The sequence below is a fragment of the Convolutriloba macropyga genome, chromosome 8, assembly GCF_964194025.1.
Source record: "Convolutriloba macropyga chromosome 8, txConMacr16.3, whole genome shotgun sequence".
Classification (NCBI taxonomy): domain Eukaryota; kingdom Metazoa; phylum Xenacoelomorpha; order Acoela; family Convolutidae; genus Convolutriloba; species Convolutriloba macropyga.
Window position 1 is genome coordinate 51,182,352 of NC_134475.1, and position 19,027 is coordinate 51,201,378.

A 19,027-nucleotide genomic window follows, 5' to 3' on the forward strand; every position below is an offset into this window, starting at 1 on the left:
ATTATTAGCATTGTTAGGCATCGAACTTTTTCTTTGAATTAAGTAAATCTGAGAAAACTTCATAAATAAAAATAAAATTTCCTGTTTTAAAACGAACGCTTTAGAATTATGCATTCATCGTCAGGTTAATTTATATTTGTTGTACAATGACATAAAACGATCTAAAATGAATTCACATTGTCCTCTTCTGCAAAATTTTATTCAAATCTTAATCTAATTCTATTCTAAATCTAATTTCAATCGACAATAGTTAAAGCTGCAGAGAAAAAGGAAATGCAAATCATAAATGAATTTGATATGCAAAAGCGAACTTTAGAATTGAATTTCTAAAACAATGCCTTAACAATGATATAATTCCGGATTTTTTGAGGTTTCGCGCTCCTAAAAATGAAATTTTTTCTGAACAAGCGGTGCACAGTTTTCAATTAAAGCTCCTAAAACAAGAAATAAACCGTGCGGAGAAAGGCCGTAAAGTGTTCAGGGAAAAACTTGAGACAGATAGGAGTAGTTTTAGGGAGAAGGTGAGACCAGAACTGATGCCATCCGTTGTTAGCTGCATTAAGCGTGAAATGAGGGGTCACTCCGCAATGGTTGAGAACAGACATAATGGAAAACTTGATAAACTGTCAGAGAGACAGGATAGACCACTGCGGAATGGCTCCCACAGTAATGTTGTGATAATGGATGGCCCGGAACTTACAAAGTTTGTACTTGACATCCTATCGTTGGGACCTAACCACCCAGTGAGAGACAAGTTTAATGAGGTGCACTTTCTCGCAGATGTAGACAAACTTGTACGTGAGTTACGCGAGAATAACACTGAGGGTGAGAAACTTTGTGAAATTGAGGCGTCCGCAAAATGGTATGCAAAAAATGTACGTGAAACCCCATTGGATAGAGGGGTCAAAAAAGTGCATGATTACCTAAAAGCCAATGATTTGCTGGCGGTACCATTTGACAAAGGTTGCGGTTTCTGTGTGATGAAGAAGTCAACGTACAGGGAAAAACTTGATGAGGTACTGAACTCAGATCAATTTCAAAAAATCGAAGTAGCTAAAGATGAAATTGTGATCAAAAATGAAAAACAGATCAATAACAGCCTGCAAAATTTAATGAAGCAAGGGAAAATTAGTGACAAAATTTATCAAAGACTCAGGTCAACAGGTTCACAACCAGCGAGGCTTTATGGCCTGGCAAAGGTACATAAAAAAGATACACCTCTCCGACCTGTTCTTTCAATACCGGGTAGCAGCTACGAAAACTTGAACAGATTTTTGACACCATTTTTCCAGAAACTACCGGGCGCAAACATTGAAACCAACACGCAAGATGCTAGAAAAGCCTTAGAGTCTCTCACTCTTGAAGATGACGAGCAGATAGTATCTCTTGACGTAAAAAGTTTGTGCACAAACGTTCCAGGCTATAGAAATAGCTCTAAGAGAACTCTATTCAAGCAACCTAGCTCCAGATATCCCAAGGTCCGCCATGAAAAGTTTGCTAAAGCTTGCGGTGACGAATGTTCATTTCAAATGTAATGGGATCTGGTATGTACAATCAGAGGGACTGGCTATGGGTGCATCACTGGCTGTAATACTAGCAAATGTGTGGATGAAATCGTTTGAGGCATCACTTCAAAAACCAGAGCTCAGTAAAAACTTTTCCAGATGCGACCAAAACGGCAATTGCAAAGACTGTAACCGGAGAGTGACCTACCGAGGAAAAGGAGTGGAATGTGAGTCATGCAAAAACTGGTTTCATGCAAGATGCCAAAAAATATCGAATGAGGAATACGCCAACATGCAGGATGTGGTTTGGATTTGTACTTATTGCAGCAACCAACAGACAGTGGGACACGATAAGGAGATGAAATTGTTTAAAAGGTATGTGGATGATATTATCTGCACGGTTCGTGGTGACCCGGATGAGTATTTAAAATTTGCAAATTCATTACACAACAACCTGCAATTTACCTTAGAAAAAGTGAACATGGATGGGGGTTTGGCTTTTCTTGACATAAACGTAAATAAGAGCAGCAAAAATAATATCACCTGTCATTGGTATCAAAAACCAACTGACACTGGAATAATACTGAATTTTCGCAGCTGTGCACCGCTTCAACATAAGAAAAATGTGATTCAAGGGACGGTTCACAGGGTTTTTAATGCAACCTCTAATTGGTTGGCCTTCGATCAGGCTCTTGAAAAGAACAAATTTTGCTGGACCAAAAATCAATATCCAGAGGAATGGTCTTCATCAATTGTGAATCAGACTCTAGAAAAAATAATAAGTGGCGGTAGAGACCAATTAAGAACAACACCAAAAGAGCATCAAAAAAGCAAGACTAAATCTAATGATAAGCCAACTATTTTTCTACAATACAGAGGCAACCTCACTCAAAACTTCGCAAGCAAATTGAAGAAACTATGCGAATTGCAAGTAGTTTTTACAACGCGAAAATTAAGATCGTGCCTCCCCACCCTGAAATCATCCTTTGATAGAGATCTGAAATCCCACGTGGTATATGAAATTAAATGTAATGGATGCGGATCCATCTATGTTGTGCAAACAAGCCGGCATGTTACCACAAGGATAACAGAACATCAAAAGAAGGATTCACAGGTGGGTCAACATCTAGTTGAATGTCGTGGCGCCACGAATGACATTGAATGGAGAATTCTGGACGCCTGTCGGTCAGTAGAAAAACTAATGATCATCGAAGCTATATATATCAGCAAGCTGAAGCCGGCACTAAACACACGCGACGAATATAGGGGGAGGGAACTCACGCTAAAATATTAGTTCAAATCATAATTTTGACTAAATGAGAATGCATAGGGCAAAAAACATTTTGTGCATGACAAAACGAAATTTGCAAAACCTCCACAAGAGGGATACTTATGGTTAGGGCAAATTCGGAATAACCCTAAAAATACAAAAATATTGTAAATGCGAACGTTTTCAACTACGAGTTCATCGTCATGGTGACTGTTGAACAAAATTGATGAACAGAAAATGATTTGCAAAATAATTACACTTGTCGTCGACTAAATCTATAATTCTACGAAATTAATATTTGAAATTATTTAATGTTTAGACTACATTTACATTTGTTTACAATTAAAACGGCCAATAAGATAGAGTAATCCAGTTTTCGAAAACTCTCGTTAATTTTGTTTTTATTTCCATGAAATTGTCAAACTTGCCAAACTTTCTGAAAGGCAAGACAAGCCGCTAAGAGCATCTAATGAGAAGACTGTAGCGGTTCTAGATAATATCGTTTTGCCGGGATTCGTCAGGGACTTGCTTGCTTTTGGTCCAAAGCATCCAATAAGGGACAAGTTTAAAGACTTGCATTTCTTGGCAGACATAGACAGTTTGATAAGAAATCTGCGTGAGAACAATGTGCCAGGTGAAAAACTGTTCGAAATTGAGGCGGCAGCAAAATGGTACTCAAAAAACATCAGAGAAACACCTTTAGATAGAGCATTAACAAAAAAGCAAAAATATCTGCGTGACAACGCCCTGATTGCTGTTCCTTTTGATAAGGGGATAGGGTTTTGTGTTATGAAAAAGAGCACGTACGCAGAAAAGCTGGAAACAGTTTTAGATTGCGAACAGTTCATAAAACTTGAAAACAGTTGATAATATCGTAATGAAAAATGAAAAAGAACTAAACAAAGAACTTTTGAATATGAGGAAAAAAGGGAAGATACCGGTTAAGGTTTACGAAGCTTTAAGGTCCACTGGAGCGCTACCGGCAAGGTTGTATGGATCAGCTAAAGTACACAAAAAAGAAACCCCTCTGAAACCTGTTCTCTCTATCCCGGGATGTTGTAATCATAAACTTAACAAGTTTCTAACACCCTTTTTCCAAATGATTGAAGGAGAAAACATAGAAACTAACACCAATGACGCAGGAAAGACTCTGGAGCAAATAGTACTTGAAGAAGACGAACAAATCCTATCATTGGATGTAAAAAGTTTATACACCAACGTTCCCGTAAAGGAGACCATTAACATTGCCCTGCGATCGCTTTATGCTAGTGACGATAAACCAGACATACCTAGAACAACAATGAAACGTCTGCTTGAATTACCCGTCACCAACGTCCATTTCAAATGCAATGAAAGTTGGTACTGTCAGAAAGACGGGTTGGCATTGGCTGCATCCTTGGCCGTGATTTTGGCAAACCTTTGGATGAAATCGTGGGAGCCAAAACTGAAATTACAGACACCTAAATGTAAAACCAACACACAATCTAGCACTTGTCGCAATTGCGAACACCGTGTGACAGCACGTTCCAGGGGTGTTGAGTGTGAAGTTTGTAATAGATGGTTCCACGCAAAATGTCAGCAAATTAGTAACACAGAATATGATAGCATGGAAAACCAGTTCTAGATGTGCTCATTCTGTCGTGAAAATGATCAGACTGACATTAACCATTCGTCCGAAACTAAATTTTTTCTAAGATATGTCGACGATATTGTGAGAACAATTAGAGTTGGCACAAAAGAGCTGTTAGATGCGGTCAATAACCTCCATACAAATCTCCAATTTACATTAGAAACAACAGATGATAAAAACAGTTTGCCATTTCTGGACATGTCAATTAACGTACAACCGGAGGGGAACATTTTTTGCATATGGTATCAAAAACCATCAGATACTGGAACAATTCTGAACTATCGTACTTGTGCACCCCAACAGCATAAGAAAAGCATAATACAGGGAACAATTCACCGCCTGTTCCGAGCCACCAGCAATTAGGAAACGTTCCATGAAGCATTGACAAAAAATTAAGAAATTTGGGAACGTTGTCAATATCCTAGGCATTTGGTAGGGAATATCGTCAAGGATACATTTAACCAGATGCGAATAAAAGAACAAAAAGGACATAGATATAACGCGGGTGTAGCCGTAAAACAACAAGAAAATACTGAGAAACAACAATTTGTAGTACAGTACAGAGGCAACATCTCTAATGAATTTGTAGAGAAGTTGAACAAAATTCATCCTGTACAGACAATTTTCACCAATCGGAAACTTAAGAGCTGTTTACCTGGCCTCATGTCTAGCTTTGATAAGGATCTCAAATCCCACGTGGTTTATGAACTCACTTGTAATGGAAGCAAATCCATCTATGTAGGGCAGACATGCCGACATATTACCACAAAGGTTGCAGAGCATGCCAAGGCGGACTCACCGATGGGAGTACATGCATTCGAGTGCAACGGGGATAAAACAGCTTTCCAGTGGAAGATATTAGATCAATGCAGCAACTAGTCTGAGTTAATGACACTAGAGGCGCTCTATATAAGAACATTGAAACCAGCCATCAACACGCGCGACGAATACCGAACGCGAGAATGGACACTGAAAGCTTAGTTTGGAGATAAAAATCCAACTTGAAAGACACGTTAAGAAACAAAAATTTCAACTCTACAATTGAACAAAACCAAAGTAAGTTTAAAGCAATATATAAAAATTTTTTAATAAAACACATGTCGATATGCATCTGCGACATCCAGTTGAAAATGTTTTTTCACTCAGATGTAAATGTTTTGTAGATACGATTGTAGATTTGTAAAAATTCGTTATAAATTTCCTTGAATGATTGATTATGGTGATTTGCATTTTATTTTCTGGCTTTTCATTTTAGCATTTTGCATTGTTTATAACCTGACGATGAACTCAGAGTTCGAAAACGTTTGTAAGAAGTTTTAAATTGGCAATCCTTTTTTAAATCTTGTTGTAGAGGTAGCTTAAACTAAAACTAATTTCCAAAATTTGTTATTTGAACTCATTTCCTAGAATTAGGTTGATTGAGTCCAAAACAATTATAAACACTTTGTAAAACGTTTTATTCAATTGTACACCATCTTTTTGTTAAAATGACAAATCAAAGATGTTTTTTTAATCAAATTCAATATTAAATCAAAATTTATTTTTCTCTTAAAAATTTTATTAAAAAATATGTTTGAGGAATCTATTCTCAAAAAAATATTAAAATACGGGTTGGGTATGGAATCGAAAACGATGCAAGGATCTTTGCTTTCTAATAGAAAAGAATGTACTAGGAGCTTTTACCAATGTACTAGGAGCTTATACCAATAATTGACATTTTCTAAAAAAACTGTTAATTACATGAAACAGAATATATTGAAAATGAACAGAGAAAACGCAAGTAGTTTTTTCCCAAAAACTCAGCATTACATTGAGCAATTTCAGTACGTTGGTACTAGCAAAGATCAAAAAATTCAGGACAAACATTTGACGAAGAGCTAAACATAGTGTTGACAAAAATATCAACTTCTATAAGAAGAGCTAAACAAATTGATGACAAAAAATGGCAACTGCTATTATATCGATCCACTTAGTGGTATTAGAAGTAGTAGTTCAGGCTTTAGGGTCTTCCCAGGGGTGCTCCCAGGCACCCTTGTTTTCGTGTCCAATTTCTCTTCGATTTTTGATCGTGGGTTGCACATCACACATTTGCATAAGCTTCTCCACGTGCATTTGTTGTTAAAATCGTATTTTGTTTCAAAGAAATTCCAGTAGATGTAACTCACAGTTTTTTGCTCGATAGTTGTGTTGAATTAGAAGGAACCTTGGAAAAGATGTTGTAAAGTATTTTGGCTCTGTGAAGGAAGTTTTCATCAATCTTCCTGAGACGACTTTTTGCTAGTTTTTATTTCCCTCTTGCATTTTGTCTAGTCTTTTCAAAATCTTGATATTCGAAGTTTACTTTAATGTTGAGTTTATTGTCAAGTAACGATAGTAAAAGTAGTAAATCGTGCATTTTGACATACAGGCTTAGGGGCAACAATTTAAGTGCTATTAGTTTTTCTTTGTAGATTCAGTTCCTTCCACTTAGTATCCATGAGGTGGCTCTTTTTTTGTAGCTTTTCAATTTTCTCCATCTGCTGTCTGTTTGGGAGTCAAACTTGAGAACAGTAGGATAGTATTGGCACGACATAGCCAGTGTAGGCATTCAGTTTATTTTTTAATGAGGCGCTGTCCGTCATGCTTCCTTTTATTTGGTAGATTGCTTTTGTTGCTTTCTATCGTGGGTTGCACATCACACATTTGCTTAAGCTTCTCCACGTGCATTTGTTGTTAAAATCGTATTTTGTTTCAAAGAAATTCCAGTAGATGTAACTCACAGTTTTTTGCTCGATAGTTGTGTTGAATTAGAAGAACCTTGGAAAAGATGTTGTAAAGTATTTTGGCTCTGTGAAGGAAGTTTTCATCAATCTTCCTGAGACGACTTTTTGCTAGTTTTTATTTCCCTCTTGCATTTTGTCTAGTCTTTTCAAAATCTTGATATTCGAAGTTTACTTTAATGTCGAGTTTATTGTCAAGTAACGATAGTAAAAGTAGTAAATCGTGCATTTTGACATACAGGCTTAGGGGCAACAATCTAAGTGCTATTAGTTTTTCTTTGTAGATCCAGTTCCTTCCACTTAGTATCCATGAAGTGGCTCTTTTTTTGTAGCTTTTCACTTTTCTCCATCTGCTGTCTGTTTGGGAGTCAAACTTGAGAACAGTAGGATAGTATTGGCACGACATAGCCAGTGTAGGCATTCAGTTTATTTTTTAATGAGGCGCTGTCCGTCATGCTTCCTTTTATTTGGTAGATTGCTTTTGTTGCTTTCTATCGTGGGTTGCACATCACACATTTGCATAAGCTTCTCCACGTGCATTTGTTGTTAAAATCGTATTTTGTTTCAAAGAAATTCCAGTAGATGTAACTCACAGTTTTTTGCTCGATAGTTGTGTTGAATTAGAAGGAACCTTGGAAAAGATGTTGTAAATTATTTTAAATCTGTGAAGGAAGTTTTCATCAATCTTCCTGAGACGACTTTTTGCTAGTTTTTATTTCCCTCTTGCATTTTGTCTAGTCTTTTCAAAATCTTGATATTCGAAGTTTACTTTAATGTCGAGTTTATTATCAAGTAACGATAGTAAAAGTAGTAAATCGTGCATTTTGACATACAGGCTTAGGGGCAACAATTTAAGTGCAATTAGTTTTTCTTTGTAGATCCAGTTCCTTCCACTTAGTATCCATGAAGTGGCTCTTTTTTTGTAGCTTTTCAATTTTCTCCATCTGCTGTCTGTTTGGGAGTCAAACTTGAGAACAGTAGGATAGTATTGGCACGACATAGCCAGTGTAGGCATTCAGTTTATTTTTTAATGAGGCGCTGTCCGTCATGCTTCCTTTTATTTGGTAGATTGCTTTTGTTGCTTTCTATCGTGGGTTGCACATCACACATTTGCTTAAGCTTCTCCACGTGCATTTGTTGTTAAAATCGTATTTTGTTTCAAAGAAATTCCAGTAGATGTAACTCACAGTTTTTTGCTCGATAGTTGTGTTGAATTAGAAGGAACCTTGGAAAAGATGTTGTAAAGTATTTTGGCTCTGTGAAGGAAGTTTTCATCAATCTTCCTGAGACGACTTTTTGCTAGTTTTTATTTCCCTCTTGCATTTTGTCTAGTCTTTTCAAAATCTTGATATTCGAAGTTTACTTTAATGTCGAGTTTATTGTCAAGTAACGATAGTAAAAGTAGTAAATCGTGCATTTTGACATACAGGCTTAGGGGCAACAATTTAAGTGCTATTAGTTTTTCTTTGTAGATCCAGTTCCTTCCACTTAGTATCCATGAAGTGGCTCTTTTTTTGTAGCTTTTCAATTTTCTCCATCTGCTGTCTGTTTGGGAGTCAAACTTGAGAACAGTAGGATAGTATTGGCACGACATAGCCAGTGTAGGCATTCAGTTTATTTTTTAATGAGGCGCTGTCCGTCATGCTTCCTTTTATTTGGTAGATTGCTTTTGTTGCTTTCTATCGTGGGTTGCACATCACACATTTGCTTAAGCTTCTCCACGTGCATTTGTTGTTAAAATCGTATTTTGTTTCAAAGAAATTCCAGTAGATGTAACTCACAGTTTTTTGCTCGATAGTTGTGTTGAATTAGAAGGAACCTTGGAAAAGATGTTGTAAAGTATTTTGGCTCTGTGAAGGAAGTTTTCATCAATCTTCCTGAGACGACTTTTTGCTAGTTTTTATTTCCCTCTTGCATTTTGTCTAGTCTTTTCAAAATCTTGATATTCGAAGTTTACTTTAATGTCGAGTTTATTGTCAAGTAACGATAGTAAAAGTAGTAAATCGTGCATTTTGACATACAGGCTTAGGGGCAACAATTTAAGTGCTATTAGTTTTTCTTTGTAGATCCAGTTCCTTCCACTTAGTATCCATGAAGTGGCTCTTTTTTTGTAGCTTTTCAATTTTCTCCATCTGCTGTCTGTTTGGGAGTCAAACTTGAGAACAGTAGGATAGTATTGGCACGACATAGCCAGTGTAGGCATTCAGTTTATTTTTTAATGAGGCGCTGTCCGTCACGCTTCCTTTTATTTGGTAGATTGCTTTTGTTGCTTTCTATCGTGGGTTGCACATCACACATTTGCATAAGCTTCTCCACGTGCATTTGTTGTTAAAATCGTATTTTGTTTCAAAGAAATTCCAGTAGATGTAACTCACAGTTTTTTGCTCGATAGTTGTGTTGAATTAGAAGGAACCTTGGAAAAGATGTTGTAAATTATTTTAAATCTGTGAAGGAAGTTTTCATCAATCTTCCTGAGTCGACTTTTTGCTAGTTTTTATTTCCCTCTTGCATTTTGTCTAGTCTTTTCAAAATCTTGATATTCGAAGTTTACTTTAATGTCGAGTTTATTATCAAGTAACGATAGTAAAAGTAGTAAATCGTGCATTTTGACATACAGGCTTAGGGGCAACAATTTAAGTGCAATTAGTTTTTCTTTGTAGATCCAGTTCCTTCCACTTAGTATCCATGAAGTGGCTCTTTTTTTGTAGCTTTTCAATTTTCTCCATCTGCTGTCTGTTTGGGAGTCAAACTTGAGAACAGTAGGATAGTATTGGCACGACATAGCCAGTGTAGGCATTCAGTTTATTTTTTAATGAGGCGCTGTCCGTCATGCTTCCTTTTATTTGGTAGATTGCTTTTGTTGCTTTCTATCGTGGGTTGCACATCACACATTTGCTTAAGCTTCTCCACGTGCATTTGTTGTTAAAATCGTATTTTGTTTCAAAGAAATTCCAGTAGATGTAACTCACAGTTTTTTGCTCGATAGTTGTGTTGAATTAGAAGGAACCTTGGAAAAGATGTTGTAAAGTATTTTGGCTCTGTGAAGGAAGTTTTCATCAATCTTCCTGAGACGACTTTTTGCTAGTTTTTATTTCCCTCTTGCATTTTGTCTAGTCTTTTCAAAATCTTGATATTCGAAGTTTACTTTAATGTCGAGTTTATTGTCAAGTAACGATAGTAAAAGTAGTAAATCGTGCATTTTGACATACAGGCTTAGGGGCAACAATTTAAGTGCTATTAGTTTTTCTTTGTAGATCCAGTTCCTTCCACTTAGTATCCATGAAGTGGCTCTTTTTTTGTAGCTTTTCAATTTTCTCCATCTGCTGTCTGTTTGGGAGTCAAACTTGAGAACAGTAGGATAGTATTGGCACGACATAGCCAGTGTAGGCATTCAGTTTATTTTTTAATGAGGCGCTGTCCGTCATGCTTCCTTTTATTTGATAGATTGCTTTTGTTGCTTTCGAAAGCCGGTGATTACAGTTGCTATTCCAATTATGATTTCTGGAGACAATCAAACCAGGGTCCCGTTGACTATCAACATCTCCTAGCTCCTGATTTTTTAGTGAAGCTTTTTGTTCGCTTTTGAGAGAGAGAAAATCTTTTTGTTCGCTTTTGAGAGAGAGAAGTTTACATTTTGATGCATTTAGTGTCATGTGATTTCAATCGCATCAGTTTTCGATTCCTTGCAGGCTCTTTTTGAACTCTTCCTGATTTACGCTAATCAGTTTGAAGTCGTCTGCAAAATCGAAATTTTCAGTGAAAAGAGTTTCTTATGGAAGGTCATTTATGAAGATGAGGAAGAGCAGAGGACCTAAGATTGACCATTGTGGAACACCGCTAGTGATTTCTAATTTTTTGGATAATGCATTATTAATCTTGACGCACTGTTTCCTTCTATTAGGGTGGCTTTCAATCAGTTTTAAAAGCTTTCCTCCAATTTCGAAAAAAAGATGCAATTTTGCAATTAATTTGTCGTGGGAGACTTTGTCGAAGGCCTTTACAAAGTCTAAGTAGAGGACTCACAACTCTTTTGTTTTCACATTGTCAAGTTTGGCGTATAAAAAGTTTAGAAAAAGTAGTAGTTGAGTTGTTGTAGACCTCCTCTGTGTAAATCCGAATCGGTTTTCAAAGAGATTGTCTTTGCAATTTGAGTATATTCGGTGGCAAATAATTCTTTCCAACAGCTTTGAGATGCAGCATAAAAGACTTATGGGTCTGTAGCAGAGTTGACATCGGCTTTACTTCCCTCTTTGTATACTGGCGTGATTTGACTTAGTTTCCAGAGTTCCGGGAACTTTCTTTTATTCAGGATTGTTTGGAACAGCAATAGGAGAGAATTACTCAAAGTCTTAGCGCAATTTCTGAGGATAATATTTCCTAGGTTATCGGTGCCTGTTGATTTGTTCAGGTCCAAGTTTTGTGAGAGCTCTTCAATTTCCAGGCGCGAAGGTTTTATAAAGTTAAGTTTGCTTTTTGTGTATATCAGTAGAGGAGGTTCTTTACTGTTATATACACTTTTGAACAACAAATTAAAGAGGGTGGCTTTTTATTCGATGTCACTACTAGCTTTTTCATTACCGAACTTGATTGTTGCTGGCAAAACAGGGGGCTTTCGGATACATTTCATGTTTTTTTTGTATACTGCTAAAACGCCTGCTTGTGAAAATTTTGTCTTCAAAAACGTTTAGATCGATGTCCAGTTGCTTGAAAATCTGTTTCTCCTCTTTCTTTAGTTTGACGAGTCTACTAAGATTTAAGATCTTACAAGCTTTCTTTTTGGTTTTCAACTGCTTCATCATGTGAGAAGTTTCCTTACTGGCCCAAGGAGGCAGTGCTGCTCGATGTTTTGGTTACTTTAGGAATGTGATTGTTGATATGGTGTCTAATCCATGTGTACCATTGGTTTAGTAATGCATCAGCATTACTGAAACAAAAAGTTTGGAAGGCCTTTTCCTCAATGACTTGATTCAGTTTTTTCCAGTCAGCTCTTTTGAATGCAAATTTACGGCACGTGTTTGAGTTTTTGACAACTGTACCGAGAAACACAACAGAAGTCAAAATTGGTAGGTTATCTGAACACTGCTTCTTGTTTACCTTAAAGCTCCTGTGAAGTTCTTGATGTTGATAGCATTCTATCATTGGATGTGGATTTTTTGTGAACACAAGATCTAGCGTTTGATTGGATATGTTCGAGAAGTTTGATTCTATCAGTTTATCCAGGATCTCTGATTCTTAGTTATCATTAGAGCCCATTGCTTCAAATTTGTCCCCGAGAGGTTGATGTCGCCTACAACCAGAGTGCATTGAATCATTTCCTGACTTTTTAAGTTGCATAATTCGGTCAGTAGTTTTAAAAAGTTTTCAGTAGTCCATTGATAGAAACTTCATTGCGGATTATACAACATCCGTCGGGATTATAGATGCAGACCAATAGAATTGAGGTCTCGCTGATTGTTATTTTCAGAGCCAAAGTCGTCATGAGTTAGTTTCAGGTTAACTGTTTCAAATGGGATGCTTTTTGTGACAGCTACTAAAACACCGCCGTGTTTTGATTTGGTTTCAGTTGGCTGTCTGTCCTTTCTGTTGATTACATAGTTTGGTATAAAAAGCGCACTATCTGAAATTTCAGCTGTCAGCCAGGTTTCCATGAGACAGATGATATCAATGTCAAAAGTTGTCAGGCGGTTCGCTAATTTCAATCGACGATCGGGTTTCAGAATACTACTGACGTTATAAGATAAGATTGTTATTTTTCATAGTCAGATTTCGTCGGCTGAGGATGCGCCGGAAAAATCGTTTTCAATCAGATTCTCTTTGTATTCCACCATTTGTCACCTTGCTTGGTCTCGAAGACCAAGTTTCCGACTCTAACATCTGTGTTTGGGAACATGTGGTTGTCAATCAACAGTCGTCTTTTTCTCAGACACTCAATTTCAATTTTTAACTGCCCTGGAGTAGGCTCAGGGCTTATGAAGACTCGTCGACTGAAATTTTTAAGCCTGAAAGCTGGCTTCAGCACTAATTCTTTGCTGATAGGGCTTTCTATATTTATGAGGATGGTTATCGGACCCTTTTCTGGGTTATATTTTCTAATACGCGTGACTTTGCAGAGTCGCTTGTCTTCTAATTTTAGGTAACACGAGATCTCTTCAATAGCATTCATATCGGCATGAAGTCTTTCGTCTGGTGACTTTGATTCATTTTCTGGGATTCCTTTTACTCGAATGCCCATTCCATTGTCATTTGCGCTTGGGTAGAACACTTTCCCCTTCGCAATTGTCCCAAGAGAAGCAGCATAAGATTGCGGCCTTATTTTTAACTCTGACAGTTCTGGTTTGATTGAGTTAATGAATTCGTTTTGTTTTTCAATTTGCTTATTCATTGTTTCCACTTTCAAATTGAGATCATCTAGTTTTCCATCCTTTTTTGTTTAGGGAGCCTGACTTAGGTTGCCTGACCCCTTTTTTCCGTACAACTGTTGCAGACGTGAAGTATATTTGCATTTCATTTCATCAAAATTTTAATTTCTACTACTGTAAAGCCCGTGCATTCTGGAGTCATGTGGAACGTTTTATTGCAAAAAATACAAACAGATTTTTCTTTCTTTATTTTGCTGTTGCATGAATCGCAATTTACTGATCTGGGTGTCATTTCAAGGCTTTGCACTGCAAGTTTATATTTTTGGTATAGGTTGTGTAACTTCTAGGCACTTCAGCACGCGGTAATGCGAGGAAGGGTTAACTCTTTTCTTGCTAACGTTAGCCCAAGAAATCAATCAAGGACACCAGTTTGCAGGAAAAGCTGATTTTACTTATTGGTACCGTTAACATTACTACGGAAGGAAACTACCAACAAAGTCACTTTAATCATTTTTCTCTTCTTATTTTCGATGATCGCTGCTTCTTCTTTTTTATTTGCTTCAGATCACTGTGATATTTCCTAACGATCGTCAAAGTTTTGATTTCAATTCTCGAATATTGATGAAGCTCTGAATATTGAGAGGTAACTTTGGTATCTTTCTGCTTTTTCTTTGACAGCAGGTTCTTGATAATGTGGAGAGTTGGAATTCACGTTCAACAAAGTTTTTCAAAGACGTTTGCGGCTCCCTTTCTTTGGCAGTAGACTATACCACTGATGAATACTCGGATTTTTTGGTAACACAGTATTAAGTTCGTCAGTGGTTAGTGGTTGTCTCGGATCTGAAGGGTGCTTTGTGATCGAGTTGTTAATAACATCGTGCCAGAAAATAATTGTTTCACCAAACGGGATTTCACCGAGACAATTCTGTACCACTTTGAGTTTCGCTTGGCTTCCTGGATGTAGGTTGAGGCCCGGGACCGCATTAATATTTTCGTCAAATAATTGTCGGTTTGTAACTTGGGACCACTTCTGCAATGAATGATGTAAACTGCTGGCTCCAAAAATAAATACAACAACAGATTACAGCAAGATTTCAGAGGCAACAACTGCTGCCTCGCAGATCATCGATAACTATTTTATAATGGGTTATCTTAGCGATAACCCATTATCGCTAAGAGCAAGAATTGCAATTTATGAAACATAATTCACGTCATATTTCATTTTTAGTGCAAAATTTTCCCCAATCTTTGCCAGCTTAATCACTCCAGGGATTAATCAGGCAACACAAATTGGGGTATTAAGTTTTACCATATGGGTAAAAAGTTTGATAGTGCAACTGACTTTTAATTGAGAAAAAAACTTTGTCTTCAGAGCTCTTTATTAAACATTTGTGTTGTAGCACTGTATACTGGAACAATAACAATCGGCGATTTCACAAAAAAACATAACAGGACACGTTTCTAATAACAGATCAAAATATTATCATATAAAAAAATCAAAAAACAGAAATCGGATGATCAGCAAAAAATTTCACATAGGTGGTGTTAGGCATCGAGTTTTTTTTGGATTTCAAGAAAAAATTCAGCAAATACAACCAGGCTGGTAAAAATTTATCTTCTCTAATCAAATGATTGTACTTGAATGAATCCGAGATATAATTATTCATAAATTAAAACACAGCTTCATATTTTAAAAAGAACGCTTCAGATCTATGCATTCGTCGTTACGTTAAGTTACAGTTGCTGTACAATAACATAAAGCGATCAATTTTTTTTACATTGTCATTGACCAAATAAATTAAATTCCAATCAAAATATAATTCTAATCCGAATCTAACTTTTATAAATTAATTGACAATAGTTAAAGCTGCAGAGAAAAAAGCAATGTCATTTATAAATGAATGTTATAAATAAAAGCGAACGCTTTCATCTATGAATTGTTCCTCAAGGGGAGTTAAATCTGAAGAGCAAAAGAAAAATGCAAATTAATTACTCTGTTTGTTGACTAGATCTATCAAGTTCTCCAAATTGTTTAAAGATTCAGTTACAGTTACATTTTTTATCATTAACAAGACCAGCAAAATGGAACATTGCAGTGTTTTTGAAATCTCTTGTTTATTTTAATTTTATTTCCACGAATGATGTAACCTAATTGTTTCAAGGACAGCTCAAAATCAAAACTAATTTAAAGAATTCGTGATTTGGATTCATTTCTTAGAATTAGGTTGTTTGAGTCAAAAACAAGTAGAAATACTTTGTAAAATATTTTACTCAAATTTGCACCATTTTTTTGTTACAATGACAATGAAAATAAAAATCGAAAAGTTCATTTTTTAATTCAAATTGATTATAAACTTAAACTTTATTTTTCCATAAAATTTTTATAAAAAAATTGGTTCGAGGAAACTATTCTCAAAAAATAGCAAAGTACGTGTTTATTATGGAATCAAGAACGATGCTAGGATCTTTTCTTTCTAATAGAAATTAATTTAATAGGAGCTTCTACCAATAATTGACACTTTTTCTAAAAAAAAGAAAATAACATGAAACAGAATATATTGAAAATGAACAAAGAAAACGCAAATAGTTCTCTTCCCAAAAACTCAGCATTACATTGAGCAGTTTCAATACGATGGTAATAGCAAAAGCAAAAATTTAGGACAAACATTTGACGCAGAGCTAAACATAGTGTTGACACAAATATCAAATTCCTTAAGAGGAGTTTAAAAAATGTTGACAAAAAATGGCATTTGCTATTATATCGATCTACTTAATAAGAAACCTATTATCGCTAAGAGCAAGAATTGCAATTTACGAATCCTTAGTCACGTCATATTTCAATTTTCCCCAATCTTCGCCAGCTTAATCACTCCAGGGATTAATCAGGCAAATGAAATTGGGGTAATAAATGTTACCATATTACTTGCCATTTTAATACGAAAAAATTTTTGTCTTCAGAGCTCATTATTAAATGCTTGTGTTAAAGCACTGTATACTGGAATAATAACAATAAGCGGTTTTACGAACAAAACACAACAGGATGCGTTTCTAATAACAGATCAAAATATTATCATATAAAAAAAATCAAAAACCAGAAGTTGGATGATCAGCGAGTTCTTTTGGATTTCAAAAAAATTAAGCAAATAAAGCCAGACAGGTAAAAATTTACGTTCTCTAATGGAATGATTGTACTTGAATATTTCTGAGATATAGTGATTCATAAATTAAAACAAAATTTCATGTTTTAAAATGAACGGTTCTGATCTATGCATTCGCCGTTACGTTAAGTTACAGTTAATGTAAGGTGACATAAAGCGATCTAATTTTTTCACATTGTCTTCGACCAAATAAATTATTTCCAAACTAAATCTAATTCTATTCTGAATCTAACTTTTATAAATTAATTGAAAATAGTTCAAGCTGCAGAGAAAAAGCAATGTCATTTATATACAAATTTTAGAAATAAAAACGAAAGCTTTCAACTATGATTAAATCTTCATAGGGAAATAAATCTGAACAATAGAACTAAAGAACAATAGAAAAAAGATATACAAATTAGTTACTCTGTTTGGCGACTAGATCTATCAAGCTCTTCAATATTATTTTAAGTTTAAAGTACAGTTACATTTTTTACAATAAACGAACCCAGCAAAATAGATCATTGCAGAGTTTTTGAAAACTCTTGTTTATTTTGTTTTTATTTCCACGAATTAAGTAACCTAATTGTTTCAAAGGTAGCTCAACATGAAAATATTTTAATAAAATCGTTATTTGAATTCATTTCTTAAAAGTAGGTTGTTTGAGTCAAACACAAGTATAAACACTTTGTAAAATTTTTTATTCAATTGTGCACCATTTTTTGTTACAATGACAATGAAAAAAATTGAAATGTTCGTTTTTTATTCAAATTCATTATTAACTTAAACTTTTTTTTGCTATAATTATTTTATAAAAAAAAAGGTTCGAGGAAATTATTCTCAAAAAAACAGCAAAGTACGGGTTTGGTTTGGAATCAAAAACGATGCTAGGGACAGTAGCTAGCTTTGTCAGTAGCTAGCTACGGGGGGTGCACCGGGTGCTGATCGGGGGCAACACTGGCTGGGGGGCAACAGTGCGATGGGGGTTGGAGGCACTAGGGGTTCTCAACCTCTAAGAACCGCCCTTCACACCATAAGTATAAGTCTCCAAAACATTTTGAGCTGTGAAAAAGAGCTGAAAGGCTCTAAGAGCACTTAATGCCCGCTGGGCGCTACCTGTTTATCCCGTTTTTGAGGATGAAAAGTCAAAAGCGTCAGACGAAAAATCGCTCAAGCGAAAAATCGCATAAAAAAAGACCGACAGGAATAATATAATTGCTACAAACTTCGTTTGAGAGCAATTAAAATTGTCAATCTAAATAGAGTCACCGATCAGTAATCAGAAATTTCTCGAGAAAGTGGAACAACCTATCAATAGAAATACGGAAGAATAAAAACAACAATTTCCAGGAGAAATGATCAAATTACATGAACGTGTTCCAATAGGTTAATAAGTACAAGTCTTACTACAAGTTGAATAAGTACAAGTTGTTTCTACTAGTAATTTAAGGACCAAACTATTCAAATGTTTTTAAATTGATTCTTAAAATGTAAATGTGTAACCAAATATTTTGTCATGGTTATAAAAATTTGAATTTACATTTTACAGATTTGAAAAGAAACCGTCCCCAAAAACGGAGCCTGCACCAGTCCTTCAAGTGTTTTCAACCGATGTATGTTATTGTCTGCACTTCACCCCGCAGAAAACAGTACAAGCTTACATGAACTAAAATGAAACTTCCAAGGGTTGCAAACACCGCCGCAAATTTTTCCTTCGCAACTACGCACTCATCTAAACATTTTAAAAAAATGGCATTATCTGTTTTTTTAATATAGAAAAATATAAACGCCAGCTGGCTAAAGGAAAATATGCTGTCATGAGATTTGGAAAAGAAATATTAAAGAAAGTAAAATTCGTCAATTTTTTCTCAAAATTCGTCAATTTTTTCTTAAAATAAAGTGGCTGTTTGTTTTTAAAAGTGGAAAAATTTCAGATCAAAAAAGGAGTAAAACAGAACACGGGCATCGAAATTATGTTATCTGAACAAAAAAATTTTGTTCCCTCAAAAACAACATTTTCTTTGTGCGGCGAAGCTCTGATAGCGTTTGCCTGTAAACGCTTCATTCGTGATGTCATTAAATCTATATCAGCAATTTTTTTGCCTTTCTGCCACAACTTTGGTTATTACCCGAACCCCCTTGAGGTATGCCTATTACCCGGGAAAAATGCCATATGGTGGCTACTTTCGTTAGAGCACGAATATAAGCAACGAACAGCACTTCATAATTTCATTTTCGATAGAAACTAACTTGATTGTTTTTCACTCGCCCTTCTGTTGTGTAAGGTTGTTGAGACTGGTTTCCAGTTACCAAAACGTGAGATAAAAGGTCCACTTTTGTCTTTCTTGGAGCTCATCGTGTTTTACC